At 41.9% G+C, this 15,681-nt stretch overlaps 1 protein-coding gene across 1 annotated transcript in view; it reads left to right on the forward strand.

The window, feature by feature from the left end:
• The window catches only part of ARL15 (ARF like GTPase 15), a 516,687-nt gene that overhangs the window by 470,723 nt on the left and 30,283 nt on the right, over positions 1-15,681 (forward strand). The gene's annotated exons all lie outside the window — the stretch shown is intronic.

Raw genomic sequence — 15,681 nt, forward strand, 5'->3', positions numbered from 1 at the left:
CGTTCTCTCTATAACTTTAGACAGCTTTTTCATTAACCTCGTGACCTAGTGGTGCAAACAGAAATGAAAAGGTATATGTGTGGGAGTGGGAGGTGGGAGTTACCCATGGGGATCCATCCCCCATTTTCAATGGGTTTGAAGGGGAGTGACCATCTCCATACAAAGACATTCTAGGCTAATCTAGATTCCTCGCCCTCCCCCATCCCGACTCCCCCAAGCTTGGACCTGGGAGGTCTGAAGTTCATGCTGTGAAATGCATTACCACATCATGTTGGGAATTCCTAGCACCAAAGGGTTCACAACTTTTGGCCACCATTGAGTCAGCATGTTAAATGATTTGCATCTTAGGGTTAAGTGTTTTAAAACTCAGATGCACAAAGTAGCCTATAAGCATGGATCTTAGCACCCTACTCCTCTCCCTACCCTACTTATTTATGAAACCTGAGGAGGGTCCCTTGTAAGAAGAGGAAGCTCAGATGGAAGATCAATCTCCCCTTCCCCTTCCCTGTCCCTTTGAATTAAAACCGTAAATGAAAATCTTTTCTTCTATCTTCTGTGTCATTGGATCTGGAAAATTTGACTCCTCATGTTGGGGAATGGTCAGTTTGGTCCAACCTCTTTCTCTCTATAATGTGCCTTCCTATAAAATCAACATAAAGTGTTTGAAAGGCATAAAGGAGAATCTCTCCAATGTGCAGTTTGTCCAACTACTAACTGCTGTGCAGTAAAAAATTCTTTATGGTTTTCAAATGAACTTCACCTCAATTCCCATCTGATGGGCTAACCCATTTAAAACATGGTGCATTAAATACATTTCATTCAGTGGGGCTTGGTTTAGGCCCTGTACCTACCCTGTAGGGGTAGTACCTTTAGGGTAGTCTGGGACTGGATATGCCTTCTCCTGTTCCCTTAGGCCTCTTTGGGACTTCAGTGGGCCACCCTCTACAAATAGTCATCATACTCATACCATTTGTGTGGCCCTTCCCACTTTTCAAAATACTTTCACATACATGTTCTTTTTGAGCCTCTCTACAGTCCTGTGATAGTGACAGGACAAGTATTATTCTCCTGTATTTTACAGAAGGGGGAATTAGACATAGATTTCCTAAAGTCAGTGGTAGAGCTGAGACTAGAACCTGGGATTCCTAACTCTTTGGCCAAATCTCCTGCCACCAAATCATCCCGCTATGGCCAGATGTTTACATGTTAGTGACTCCTTGAGGTAGTAGAGTGGTTCAAAAATGATTGGGGTAAAAAAAAAAAGATTCTACATAACTTACCAATGAAACCATTTCCTCTAGATCTCAGGGGTAGGAAAATACAAGCTTTTTCAAAGGGCTTTCCCCCCATTAATTTTAAAGCTTTCCCTTTCTCTCTATTATCCTGATTAACACTCCACTCATCCCCTTTTTATCTGATGTTCTCCTCTCTGATCTGGCCCATTCTAGTCACTTCGTATAGCTATGTCAGTCTTATTCATTTAAACAGCTTCACCCTGATGAAGGAGGTGAGCAAAAAGTATTCTCCCCAAGAAGGAAATGCTGACTCTAGCACAATGAAACTGAACTTCCTGAAAGCAATATTCCAATAAGTTTAGGGGACTCCTCCATTGCATGGTTCCTTGTGACAGTTGTATGTCCTTATGTGTCCATGAAATATGAAAAAATCAGTCCACTGGGAAGATCATTTATATCACAGGCAAAATCCAATAAGACCTACAAAATTCAACAAAAAATGTCAACCTGGCAGATGATTCCCTTAGAGGAAGAAATTGAGTCCTGCACCCACAAAGGCAGCCCCAGGGCTCCAACAACATAGGATCATAGACTGAAAACTGGAGGGGATCTTGGAGATCATCTACTGATGAGGAAGTTGTGGCTGAGAAGTTAAGTGCCTTCCTCAAGATCATATAGCTGATATAGTAGTGGCAGAGCCAGGATCACTAAGCATCAGACCAAATGTCCAAAGCCTATAAATTGTGGTTGCTTTCCAAGCAGCTGAATGACTAAACCTAGAACTGAATATGTTTTCAACGTCTGGATGAACTTCCCAGACATACTGCTCAGTGGGGTAGTTTATTATTTAAATGTATCAACAAGGAAAGGACAATGGCCTCCCAAGGGACATCGATGCCATGGTCATTGACTAAGGCATTCAGGTGAGGAGAATGGATTCTGGGTGGTTTGCATGCAATACAGCTGAAGGTCATCTGGAAGAGCTCTTCAAGGGCACAGTGAGGCACGACTGAGTCTGATGTAACATCCGATCATTGAGAAATAGGTATCGAGAAGTCATCTGAGTCAAGAGGCTTGATTGGAACAAAAAACTTCACTGAAAAATCACTGGCCAGAATCCAGGTCATGAGACCTGGATTCAAATCCTTCTTTGAAGGCTTACTGCTTGAGTGACCTTGGGCAAGTCACCTCATCTCAAAGAGCCTCAGTTTTGCTCATCTGTAAAATGAAACAGTTGGACTAGATGGCCTCTGAGTTCCCTTCCAGCTCCAGATCTGTGACCTACTCTTCTAAGCACTGGGGATGAAAAGAAGACAGTCACAATCAAAATCATGCTCTCCTGTAAGGCAACAGCACATAACACAGACAAGGAAATATAAAATGAAAGCAGAATAGTTTGGACGATTCAGGTAGGACTACTGGGCAACACTAATAATTGGGAAAATCAGAAAAGGCTCCTTCTAAGAGGTTAACTCTAATTAGGCTTATCTTTGAATCTCCTCCATTTTGTAGGCAGCTTTGTGGTGTGAAGTGTCTACACCAGTCCCTCAAAGATTCACTCTTAACAAGTTTATTCAACAGGAAATCTTTGTAATCTTTCTGTATCAGGCTCAAGTTATGGCACTTGTCTGTAGGCCTCACATTACATTGGAAGTATGTGTAGCCGTTGGGCTCTTAAGTTATTGTCCTACAAGTGTTTTGGTTTTGGTTTTGGTTTTTTGTTTTTTAAATGTTTTTTGACCTCCTTAATTGAACAGTTGGCTTGTATGACCATAGGCTCATCCTCCCCTAAATTCTTCTTCTGAGACCTCTGTAGCTTGGAGTGCACCCTGGTTTTCAGGACACACCAGGAGGGTGCTCACTCTGACTCTTTCCCCAAGGGGGGAAAGGCTTTGAGTGCAGACTGTGGACCTGGTGATGGACCGTGCATCTGTGTCTGGAGCACCACCGGCCTAGTGGTGAGAGAGACTGATCCCCAGGAGGGTGACCACCAGGGGTTGGAATTTGTTTGGCTACAGCAGCTCTTGAAATCAGATGTCGGGGGGGGTATTGATCTGTGTCAGATGAGGGACTCCCCACCTTGGTGAAGCTATAGCTCCTGTGAAACATAAACCTATTTTGAAGTCTGTAGGCTGACACCTTCATAAGCTGCCTATCAGTGCATTAGTTTCAGATCACGTTTTTCAGTCTTGAGGTTGTTTTTTATTTCTTTTTGGTCCTAACTTATTTGCAGTAGCCCCCTGCAGCAGCAGCACCCCCAATTTAGAACTATTTTAAAATTGTATTCACATACCATTTCACTTCATACCAAAAAAATCTAAGCAAACTCAAGAAGGAATCTAATAAGCCTATATACCTTTGGGACCCCAATTTTGGCTTTTTTCCTAAGAGAGCTCTGTAAAGTTAGGCCCCTTTTATTCTACTATAGGTCTAAAACAGAGGATTTAGAAGTGGAAAACCAAACTCTGCTAATCACCTCCTGTTCTTTTCATCTTCTTTGCATTTGAAGAGGCTTTACTTCCCTCTCCAAAACTGCTTAGTCTCATCCTTCTGTTTGTTGGTCTGACGAACAGTCAACATGTAAAATGTTTGATCAGAGACCTCCAAAGAAGACGCCTCATTCCCTATCAGTCATGGCTTCATCCTCCCAAACAATGTCTGCTGCCGAGCAAAAGACTGGTACCATTCATAGGGAACAACCTCTAAACTGAATGGACCCCTGGATTTCTTCAACAATCAGCCAATAGAGAGTCAGAGCTTTATCGATGTTTCAGAAAGTTACTCTTTTTCATTCATTTAGGAGCACACAATTTTATTTATTTTTTTTAAAGAATGAATGAGTCGAGGACTGGGAATTTGGAGATCTCTCCACCACCGCTACTTTAAAAAATGATAGGATATTCTAGGATTGGTGAAAACTGAAGGGGTTGGCAGGAATTGACCCAGATTTGGTCATGTAATTAAGGATTTCTCCACAACCTGTGACTCTATTGACCTTGTTGTATACCCTGTTGCCACTCTCTACTGACCTCTGGTCCAGTAGGATAGTAGATCCTCCCTTTATGCAGAAGTACGTGTGATTCTTTAAGAAGGAACATGACCCTACGTTTGTATTCTCACTAATTACAACTTATGTTGGCTTCTCAGCTGTAACAGTAGGATGCCTTTGTTCCCTAGAGATGCCTAAAAAGTTTTGGAGTTTGGGTTTGGGTTAGAGTGGAGAGGGATATCTTACATTTTGATAGTAAAAGATATTTGTAAGTCTCTGGTATTATATCAATCCTAAATGCTAAAGATGCAGATCCAATTCCCAGAAAGAAAAAAAAAAGCTCTTTCTACTACGATATTTTTAAAAGCAACTTTCTCTGGCCTCCCTTTAGTAGTGAATAGTAGGTAGCAAGATTTCCACTGGAAATATGGGGTAGTTTAGAATATCCAAATAGTGCGCTTCCCTGGATCTCGTGAGACATCATAACAATTTTATCAGCAAGGTCACCTTCTTGGGCTTCATTTCATGCCTTTGCATGAAACCTTTCGAGATTTGGTGCTTTAAGCCTCATACCATCATACCCATTTTTCATCCTTCCGATCCACAAATTCACTGGTAACCAGTGTTTATAGATGAATTAATTTATAGATTAATTAATATATTAACTTATAGGCTAATTAATATAGTTCCTAACCATCCAACATCACAAACTTCTTAAGAGAAGAAACTGCATTTCTTTCCTTCAGCACTGAAACAGAAGACAAAAACCTGGGTTGGAATCTCAGCTCATTACTCCCCATCTGTATGACTTTAGAAAGACTCACTTCCTCTCCCTGAGCCTAGATTTGCTCATCTATAAAATGGGAAGGCCCTTCTAGCTCTGTCCTGGAATCCTTTGGCTCTTGGTGGTACAAATTTCTCCACAAGTTGGACACTCTGTAAATACAATTGACTGATTCAGTTTCAGTTTGGAGACCAGTCTTCCAAATTTGCAACAACTAACTGGATTAAGTTTCGTTTTCACAAGTCATGTCATTTTAATAGAAGATTACTTTCCAAGATTCTTCTGTTGGGATAATTGTCTCACCATCTTGAAAGATGTTCATTAAGCACCTGCTTACTACTGGCATTTTTGTTAGATCAAAAGCAAAATTCATCCCTATTTCTTGGGACAGTGGAAAATCATTATTTTTTTACATGATTGTGACTTTTACCTGCTAAATCTAAGTAATATAGTTCATAAAACTGTATCATTTAAGTGTCTTAGAGGTATGCATCATAATACCTGTTGTTTTCATCTTTCCTCCAGCTCAAGGACCAGGAACTTGGTCCCATGTTAAATGCCCAACAAATATTTGTTGCCTGACACAGAGATGCAGAGATGCAGACATGTAGCTATAACTTGAGAATTACATACAGAGTGTGTGTGTGTGTGTGTGTGTGTGTGTGTTCTGCTAATTCTTGGGATATGTGAACATATTAGGACCTGGAGGGCAATTGGGATAGAGGAATACATAAGAACTGCCCCTGTAGGAAGTATATGAGAATAAAATAAAATGAAAGATTTTTTTTTAAAGCTATTTTGATAAACTTTAGAACTCTGAACAACTCAATGACCAACCATTATTCAGCTTGTGCTACCTACCCTTTCTGCAGGTGATGGATTCAAGATACAGAATGAGACGTATGTATTTAGACATAGACAAAGTGGGAATTTGTTTTCATTGATTACGCATATTTATTACAAGGACTTTGTTTTTCAAGTTGGGATGGAGTGGAATGGAGAGAAAATAAATGCTTGTTAATTGAAAAATGAAAGTTTTTATAAGGGAGAAATACATAGGAAGGAGTTTCAAATGTACTTCATCCAAGAAGATTTGTGAAGTTCTTTACAAAGCCTTTGAAGAAGAAAACCAAACATACTATTTGAAGTTGGTGGAGAAATTATTTCCATCTCAATTCAATAAATATTTATTGAGGCCTTATTATGTTCAATATTCTCTTTGAGACCCTGGTGGTAATAAAAAGTTGTACAAGACATAGCTCCTGCTCTCAAGAAAGTACACTATGGTAGCTACAACAGCATGCATACACCATCTCAGCCATACAAGAAAGTATATACTGACTGCTCTTTGAGCAGTAGAGACTCAGAAGGGCACTGAGCACAGATAATAGGACAAAATGTAAAAAAACTCTGACTATGGAATCTCGACACCTGGGTTAGAATCCCTACTCAACTACTTACTGTGTGACTAATCACTTCATTGCTTTGGACCTCAGTTTCCCATCTGTAAAAAAAAGGAGTCCTCGTGAACTTAATGATCACCCAGGTCCCATCCACCTCTGACTAACACAGTTCTGTGAGAATTATCTGTTTCTGACTAAGCTGAAAAGGGAAGGCATTTTAGGTATAGCTTGTTGGAGAGGTAGTATTTCTGTTGCTGAAGATGAGAAAGGAAAGACACCGTTGCAGGAAGAAGAACAGGATGAGCACGGTGCTTGATGTACTTGTAAACCAGCACATGAGCCATATGCTGGAGCCCAGGAGTCATGTTAGGGAATAGTGGGAGATAAAGCCCAAAGGGTAGGGTTGGGGGTCCAATTGTGGAAGGCCTTTAATGCCAGACTGAGGGATTTACGTTTCATTTGGTTTTTAGAGGGGAGTGCCTGAAGACTTTAGAGCAGGGCAATACTATTATAGCATTATTTGGGTGGGGTGGGGGTGGGGGTGGGAGTATATCAAAAAGCTCTAGTAATAATCCAAGGATGAGACATTAAAGGCATGAATGAGGGCGGGCATGGAAGGGAATTGATTAATGCAGTGGCAACATATGAGGGTTAAGAGAGAAAATATGTTCAAGCAAACCATGCTTTGGAGACTTCAGAAGTCAGAATGATGCGGTTACCAATTATGCCTTCAGATGAGAGACAAGCATGCCTTTCTGCCTCTCAGGGGGAGAGGTGGTGGGCAATGGGTGTGGAATGGGGCATACCCTTGTCAGAACTGGCTAATGTATGAATTTGTTTTGCTTCACTGTATTTGTTTGCTACAAAGAATGTAGGGAAGGAGTCATTTATTGAGAAATGACAGTGATATAAAAATGGGAGAAGAATCATTTAAGAAATGTTTTTCTTGAAATGTTTTTTAAAAGACAAAACTGGTCAAAAGGAACTACAGTAATATTATCATAGCCAGAATTGGGGGACTGAGACAACAATTCAATTCAATTCAACAAGAATTTGTTAAATGTCCGTAATCTACAAAGACAAATGAAAAGTCTCTGTCCTCAAAGGGTCAAATCTAATACAGCCAGTAAAACGCATACGCAAAACTCAACAGGGCCTCTAGGTGACCCAGAGCGCCAGGTCTGGAGTCAGGAAGACTTGAATTCAAATTAGGCCTCAGCCACTCACTAGCTGTGTGACCCTGGGTAAGTCACTAAACCCTGTTGGCCTCAGTTTCCTCATCTGTAAAATGAGCTGGAGAAGGAAATGGCACCACTCCAGTTACTCTGGAGTTACCACTCCAGTACCTCTGCCAAGAAAATCCCAGATGGAGTCACAAAGAGTGGTACACAACTGGAAACAACTGAACAACAACAAAAAGGTGTAGGATTAAGTGCCATATGAGCAGTACAAAATTCCGGGCTTCATCCTACTAGCGGAGATAATTGAGAGATCACGCAGTGAACATTTAATTATAATATACATAACATTTATTAATAAAATTTATCACGTGCGGAGCTCTAAGCTGGGCTCAGAGCATAGTTGGAGTGCCTCTACCATGGTAACTGGCCAAATTTCTGTAATGCCAAGTCATTAAGCAAAGTTTCCACCAGCCACAGACTGCTGCTCCCTCCCTACCCCCAGAGCAGTTTCCAAGAGCCGGCTTCTCTAGATAATCATCCCAACGACCTTGGAGGGACAAGCTGAAGTGACCTCATAAATTTTTAAGACCCTCTAAGATGATTTAACTGTATCAGATTGTGAGGAAGAGCCTGCATCTTCATCTCTGAGAAGTAGGGCAGCTGGATGGCACAGTGACTAGAGTGCCAGGCCTGGAGTTAGGAAGACATCAGTTCAAATCCAGACTCAGATACTTACTATGTGACCCTAGGCAAGTCACTTAACCTCTGCCTCTGTTTACTCATTTGTATAAAATAGGTATTAATAACAGCACCTACTTCCCAGTTGTTGTGAGGATCAAATGAAAATGATCAATTATAAAATGCTTGGTACAGTGCCTAGCACACAGTAAGCATTATGTGAACTTAGCTGTTATTGGTGGAAAAAGGAAACAGATAAAGGCATTTAGCTTTAAAGATAATTAAAATGTTACAAAGGACAATGGCTTTTGTTTATGTATATAGAAGCAGCACTACTAACCTACTCACTAAGCACTAAAGGAAGGCAGTCCTTGGCTGTGAAGGGCTTTTCCAATATGAAGAACAGTCTTCTCCTGAGCCTTCTCCATTCTCTTAGTATGTCTTCTGACTGATAGCGCGTATCTCAGTGGCTGGCTTGGGGTAAGGCAGTGTCTGGTCACGGAATAGTAGAAAGGCAGTGGGTCCATATGCACGATGAACAGATGACTGACTCTGGTCTAATTAGTACTTTGATCAAATTGCCTACTAAAATACTGTTTCTTTTAAAAGAAAAAAAAACCTCCATAAAAGGTTTTAAGAATAGAAGAGTGTATATGATAATGAAGTTGATTTTTTTTTTTGTGGTCTAGACCTGAAAATCTTATCAGTCATCAGTGAAATGAGGCAGGTAGGTGTTGTAATGGATAGAGGGCATCTAGGTCCCAATTAGTGTGAATAAGGACTTTGCCCCAATGATGAGGTTGCATTATTTGAATTCACACTGCATTTTTCTAATGGGGTAGGACCAATTACCATATTTGCATAGTTATAACTTGGCAGAGTGTGAAGTCAAATAAATACATGCACTCAAGGTGCTGTGTTCAAAGCAGGCAATAACAAGCGTTATTTTGGCAGGGATCTGTCAAATTAACTCTACAACAAACATTAAGTAGCTACTGATGTAAGTGGAGGTGCTGTTGAGGCAAAATAGTAAACCAGCAAAAGTATTGCCTCTGGAGTCCAAGAATCTGAGTTTAAATCTTGCCTTTGATGTTCCTACCTGTGTGATTTTCGGCAAATCACTTAACCTCTTTGGGCCTCAGTTTCTTCATCTGTAAAATGAATGTTTGGATGAGATGACCCCTCAAATGCCTTCAGTCTCTAGGTCTATGATCTTGATATAAATATGAGAAATATCAGCGTTTGGGCTCCTGAAACTTAATAGATGGGTGCAATGCATGCATGAACAAGTATTTCAAGGTAGTGTGTGATCTTGCAAAGGAAAAACCCAAAGTGCTCCACAAGAAATTGAGGAGAAAAGATTGAGGGACATGGAGACAGAGAGAGGAAGTAGAGAGAGAACTGGCTGTGAAGTGAAGCCTGAAAGAAGACCTGGGTTCAAGTGCTGACCAACACTAGCTCTGTTGTGTGACGCAATCTCTCAGTGTCGTAGGGAATGCTTTAAGATTATAAATTGAAGAGGAAGCGCCCACTTGGATTGGTGGAGGGAGATTCCTTTCCTGGGAGTTCCCCAGGTCAATGTACTTCTTCTCTCCTGTCCCTAAGGAGGCAGAAGTTGGAAGGAGAGAGGTTACTGGAAGAAGAAAAAAAATAAGCAACTTGTAAACCTATTCACCAGGAAAGAAATGTGTCTTAACCAAATGTTACTGCTTCACAACCAAAAAAACAATGTGTCTGGACTAACACCTGTTGACTTGCCAATGTGCATTTAACACAAGCAAAGGGCCCAGCTGGCCTGAGTGTCAATTCAAAGCAAAGGTAGGGTGCTCAGAATTTTGGAAATGTTGAATTTCAAATGAATGTTGGGCCCCTGCTCCCAGCAGTTAGCAGAGTGGCCAATAGGGTAAGTGTTCCCTTTTGCCATTAATAGGTCTGCCTGTGACCTCTGAACTACAGTAGTACTGTATAGGGCTGGAAAACTAATCAAAAACATCGGAAGTATTAGAACTGTTTACTTCACATTCCTATCTATTTGCTGCCCTATTAACATGATTTACAGCTGAAAAAATAATGCTCTCAGTCAAAGATAAATGGACTGCTCACACTCTGAAGCAAAGGGGAGAGGGCCAATAATGTTTATGAAAGTTACCACAAACAAATGCACATCCAAAGGGAACATGAAGAAGGATTCTGTTTCTCAGGATCTTTCTCATTCTGCTTTCACCATCCAAAATTTTCCCCTTCGAGCTGATTTTGAGGGCCAGACGGTGTGGTGTAATGCCGGACAGGGCAGGGAGTCAGTCAGAAGAGCGTGGCCTGCCTGGCCCAGCACTAGACCTGATGAAAATATCACATACACACACACACACACACACACACACACACACACACACACACACACACACACACACACACACACACACACACACCCCAAGGCTCTGAGGGAAATAGAGCGGTTGAGTTTATTGTTGGCAGTGACCTCTTGCTGAAAACAAGCTTTTTTGGTGACACCAATATTATGTGGAGTCCAGGCTAACAGATTGTAAACCAGTCGTCCGTCTGCCTCTAGTACTGACATAGCCTCAAAGGAACTTTTGTTTAATATTTAAATCAAATGGCATGTGAGATTTCACCGCTGATGCACTACTCTCCATTCAATCATTTGAAAAATCCTATAGAGGTCTCTCTGTGACTGCAGGCTCCAATCACCACCAGGTTCCATGGAGATCTGACTTGATGCTAATGGGCTGGAGACTTTTTTTTTTGCTTGCTTGATATTGAATGGGAAAGCTTTCTGAATTAAGTGCTTGCAGATAGTGTGATAATTGGGGATTGGAAGTTTTCATTGTGCCAATGGTATCAGGTCCAGTGACTATGGTCCTGTTGGTGAGAGGATGGAAATTTGGGTCTGCTTTTTAGTACTGCCATCAATTCACCATTTTGGGCAAGTAGAACTTGGGTAAGTGCTCCACTTTCAGAGGTGAATAGCTCACTCATTCATTAATGTACTTATATTTTAACATATATTAAAAGCCTACTGCATACATTTGGAGTTATGATAAAAAAGTGATTAAAATATCTGTGCCTTTTGAAACAGAGATCTCACTGCTAGATATATGCTCCCCAAGAGGTTAATGATTTGGAAAAAAGACACATACAAACACACACAGAGATCCATAAATCAAAGTATTCATAGCAGAAATTACATTAGCAAAGAACTGGAAACACAGCAGATGTCCACAATAACAGAACAGTTGGAACTGAACGCCGTAAAATTATATTGACCGAGCAGAGCTGTAAAGAAGAGATATGATACCTCAAATTGGTAATTGGATATCAAAGATAATCAAAGACATGAAAGCTTTTAAGAAACTATTGAATATAGAATTATGGAATGTCAAAGCTGGAAGGAACCTTGGATATTATCTACTCCTCCTCTGTCATTTTGCAGCTGAGAAAACAGGCACAGAGAAACAAAATGATTTGCCCAAGGTTGCCCAGCTAGTGAGTAGCAGAGGCAGCACTTCAACCAAGGTCATCTGACTCCAAGGCTAGCACTACATCCTGCTTTGTTGTTATTGTTAAGTTGTTTTTCAGTCATGGCTGACTCTTCATGACTCCATTTGGGGTTTTCCTGGCAAAGATCCCAGAGTGGTTTGCCATTTCCTTCTTCAGCTCATTTTAAAGATGAGGAAACTGAGGCAAGTAGGGTGAAGTGACTTGCCCAGGGTCACACAGGTAGGAAGTGTCTGAGGCCAGATTTGAACTCAGGAAGATGAGTCAGCCTGATCCCAAGGCCAGTGCTCTATCCACTGTGACATCTAGCTGCCCCAATATATCCTGCTTACGCTTCAGCGAAAAATGTCAGCTAAAACACAATCAGTCTTTATCACCTGCATACCCTTTGTGGGGGGTTCAGTCTACACAGACCTCTCTAAAAGTAGTTTCTGGGGGATCATCTTCACAGAACTGGTAACTTGTTCTTTAAAATCAACCACATCTGAAGAGTCCTTGGGATACATGAGAATATTACCATCTGCTGGGGAACATTTGGGAGAGAAAGAATGTAGCTCCAGAAGAATGACCTCCCTATACCTTCAGGCCCTATTCAGCGTCCCTCTGATTCAAGTCAATAAAGATCCATGATCAGTAGCATTAATTATCTGTTTTGTGGAAAGCACAGTTCTAGGCACTGATGGGATTTAGAGATTAGATATGCTGTGCATTCCGTCCTCATGGAATTTATGCTCTACGGAGGAGACAAGATACCGTCACAGATAAACTATTAAGCAGAATGATATAAATGCATTAGAGAGGAACAAAGCCAGGTACTACCAGAGATCCGAGGGGTGAGACCATTCCTATTAGTGACACTGTTGAGGGAGAGTCAAGAGTCAACATGCACCAGACAAGTTAAATTCCGTAACCACCTTGATCACCGTTTCCTCTCATACGTTGATGGAGATGGACCCACTAGCCTTTGAAATAGCAGTGCTTCAGCCCCCACAACCACCAGACCTGCTTCTACTCCCGTCCTTGCAACTATCATTGAGGGGGCAAATCATTGTGAAGACAAGGCCCACCTTCATCACCACCTACAGCATCTGCTGCCCAAGTGCTACCAAGAGTCATGTGGGCACAGGAGCCTGGGGAGTGGTGGGACTCCCATACCACTGGGTCTGCTTCTAGCCCAGCCTTTACAGCCATCATCTGAGGAAGGAATGCCTGTGGGGAAGGGACCAGCCGTCTCTACCAATTGCCGCACATAAGATAGGCCAGCCAGAGCAGCAGAGCACCTTGAGGGAGAAACAGGGGGCAGTATAGGGCCAGGCAAGTCAAACCAGTAACACCACCACCTTGGCCATCGGCTCTTCTCACATCCTGATGGAGATAGCCAGCAGGTCCTCACACTATGAACCCGAAAACCTTGGGAACAGCATCGCTTCCAGCCCGGTGCCTTCAGCCATTACTAAAGAAGAGGTGTACGCTTACCTGTACTCTGAGGGTCACTGGAGGTTTCCATCTGCTTTGCCACTGACACCTTCTGTATGTGTGGCCTCCTCCCATTAGAATGAGTCCTGTGAGAGTTCTGAGAGCTCTCCAGGGACCTCTTCTCCTTGGGAGAACCATCTGACTTCTCTATTCCTGTCTCCAGCATTTGGCACGGTGCTTTTGCACGTGTTTTTGTTGTTATTTAGTCATTTTCAGTCATGTCTGACTCTGCGTGACCCTGTTTGGAGTTTTCTTGGCCAAGATACTGGAGTGGTTTGCCTTTTCTTTCTCCAGCTCATTTTACAGATGAGGAAACTGAGGCAAGCAGAGTGAAATGACTCACCCAGGGTCATACAGTAAGTACCTGAAGACAGATTTGAAGTCAGGAAGATGGGTCTTCTTGACTCCAGGCCCACCCAGTACTCTGTGCACTGCACCACATAGCTGCTCCACCTTGTACATAGTAAGTGCTTAATAGAAGTTAATATTCATTCATTCAGCTAGGGTATAGTTATGTAACTATACCCTAGCTGAATGAATGAATATTAACTTCTTGGAATATTAGCTTCCTGGAAGCCTTACATGGCACTTAACTCTAGCAATATTAGAATCGTAGCTGGAAGGGATCTTAGAGGTATAAGGATACGTGGGAATTCAGTGGGGGAGGAAGGGTATTCTAGGTAAAGGGAACAGCACGAGCAAAGGCCTGGGAGATGGGTAGGTTTGGGGGGATGTGGTGTTTGATAGGGAGTGCTAGATACAGAAAGTGGCCCAGTGACTAGTATGCAAAATGAAACAAGGGGAAGAATATGAGATCAGGCTCCCCTGGTACTATTCCAGATATTGCAAGGGATACAAAAAAGCAAAAACAAAAACCAAAAATATTCCTGACCTTGAAGAACTTAGAATCTCAATGAAAACTTACAGACATTAATCAATCAACTTGCATGTAAGTGCCTCCTACCTGTGTGTGCCTGGCCCTGTGCTAGATGCTATCACTACAAAGACCAAACGATGGGGAAGAGAAGAGAATAAGCATGTATATAGTGCCTACTATGTGCCAGGCACTGAGATGAGAGATGTTTACAAATACTATCTCATTTGATCTCACAATAACCCTGCAAAGTAGGTGCAATTATTAGCTCCATTTTACAGTTAAAGAAACTGAAGCAGAGAGAGGTTAAGTGACTCACCCAAGGTCACACAGCTAGTGTCTGTGGCAAAATTTGAACTCAAGTCTTAGGCCCAGAGCTCTATCCAGAGCTACCAGCTGCTTGTAGATACAAGGCAATTGGGGAGGAGGGTGTAGAAATAAAAGTTGGAGGTATTAGAAGAGGTGTTATCTAGAAAGGGACACTTAAACTGAGTCTTGAAGGAAGATGGGGGTGAGGAGGGAGCATATTCCAGGCAGGGGGACAAGGTGCAAAGGGACAGAGATGGAATATGGAATTCTGTGTATGTGGGCTGGGGTTTGGGGCCAGGCTATAAAGGGCTTTAAATACCAGGTTTTATATTTTCTTCTAGAGGTGGTAGGGAGCAATTGAGTAGGCAAATGACATGGTCAGACCAATGCTTTAGGAAAATCAACATACCAGCTATGAACAGAGGACTCTACCCAATAATATATGATTAAGTGATTCAGTTAAGTGACTGAGGTAGAAATGAACTTTTGCTCCCTGAATCTCTCATCTCTCTTTGGGTGCCCGGTGTCATATTCCAACTTGTATCATAGTTATTTGGGTATACATCTCATTCCACTGCTAGATTGCAAGTACCCTGAGGCCAGGGACTATGCCATTTTTTTCCTATAATGGGGAGAATTTAAAGCTATTGACAAATCTAAAAGAAAAGTAGGTCCTAGTAGGTGGCTAGGAACATATAATGTCAGTCACAGCAGGATCCCTACATCTTGGAGCAATAAGGTAGATGCACGATGCAGGGGATGTGGTGGTGACTACAGCAGGCATGCCTAGGACAGTCTCAAGAACAGTGGCTAGAATATATCTGGGACATTTCCTTTGGCCTATAACCTTCTTATGTTCCCATTAACCCTTCAGAGCATGTCTCACCTTCCCCTTGAAAGAAATGTCATTCTTGACAGCAATCCATACAAAGTATGCCTTTAATTGGCAGCCAGACCAACAACACCAAACCCAGAGTGTCCAACTTTAAAATAACTTACGGAGTGTTTTTATTTGATGCAGATAGATGGAAGAAAAATGCATTAACCTTTTGTCAATAAGTTGTGCAGAAGACATTTCCCAATCCGTGTAAACCCTGTAACTTACTTAACTTTTCCAGATGTGCCCTCCTCCCAGGTGGCTGGCTGGGCCTGTGAGGCCAGTGACATAGCAGATGGATGGCCTAGCACCACTGTAGGGAGATGAATATTGGTACCTTTGAAGTGATGAGGTGCCTG

Source organism: Phascolarctos cinereus, unplaced genomic scaffold (genome assembly GCF_003287225.1).
Source record: "Phascolarctos cinereus isolate Bilbo 61053 unplaced genomic scaffold, phaCin_HiC Scaffold_4;HRSCAF=312, whole genome shotgun sequence".
In the NCBI taxonomy this organism is placed as follows: Eukaryota; Metazoa; Chordata; class Mammalia; order Diprotodontia; family Phascolarctidae; genus Phascolarctos; species Phascolarctos cinereus.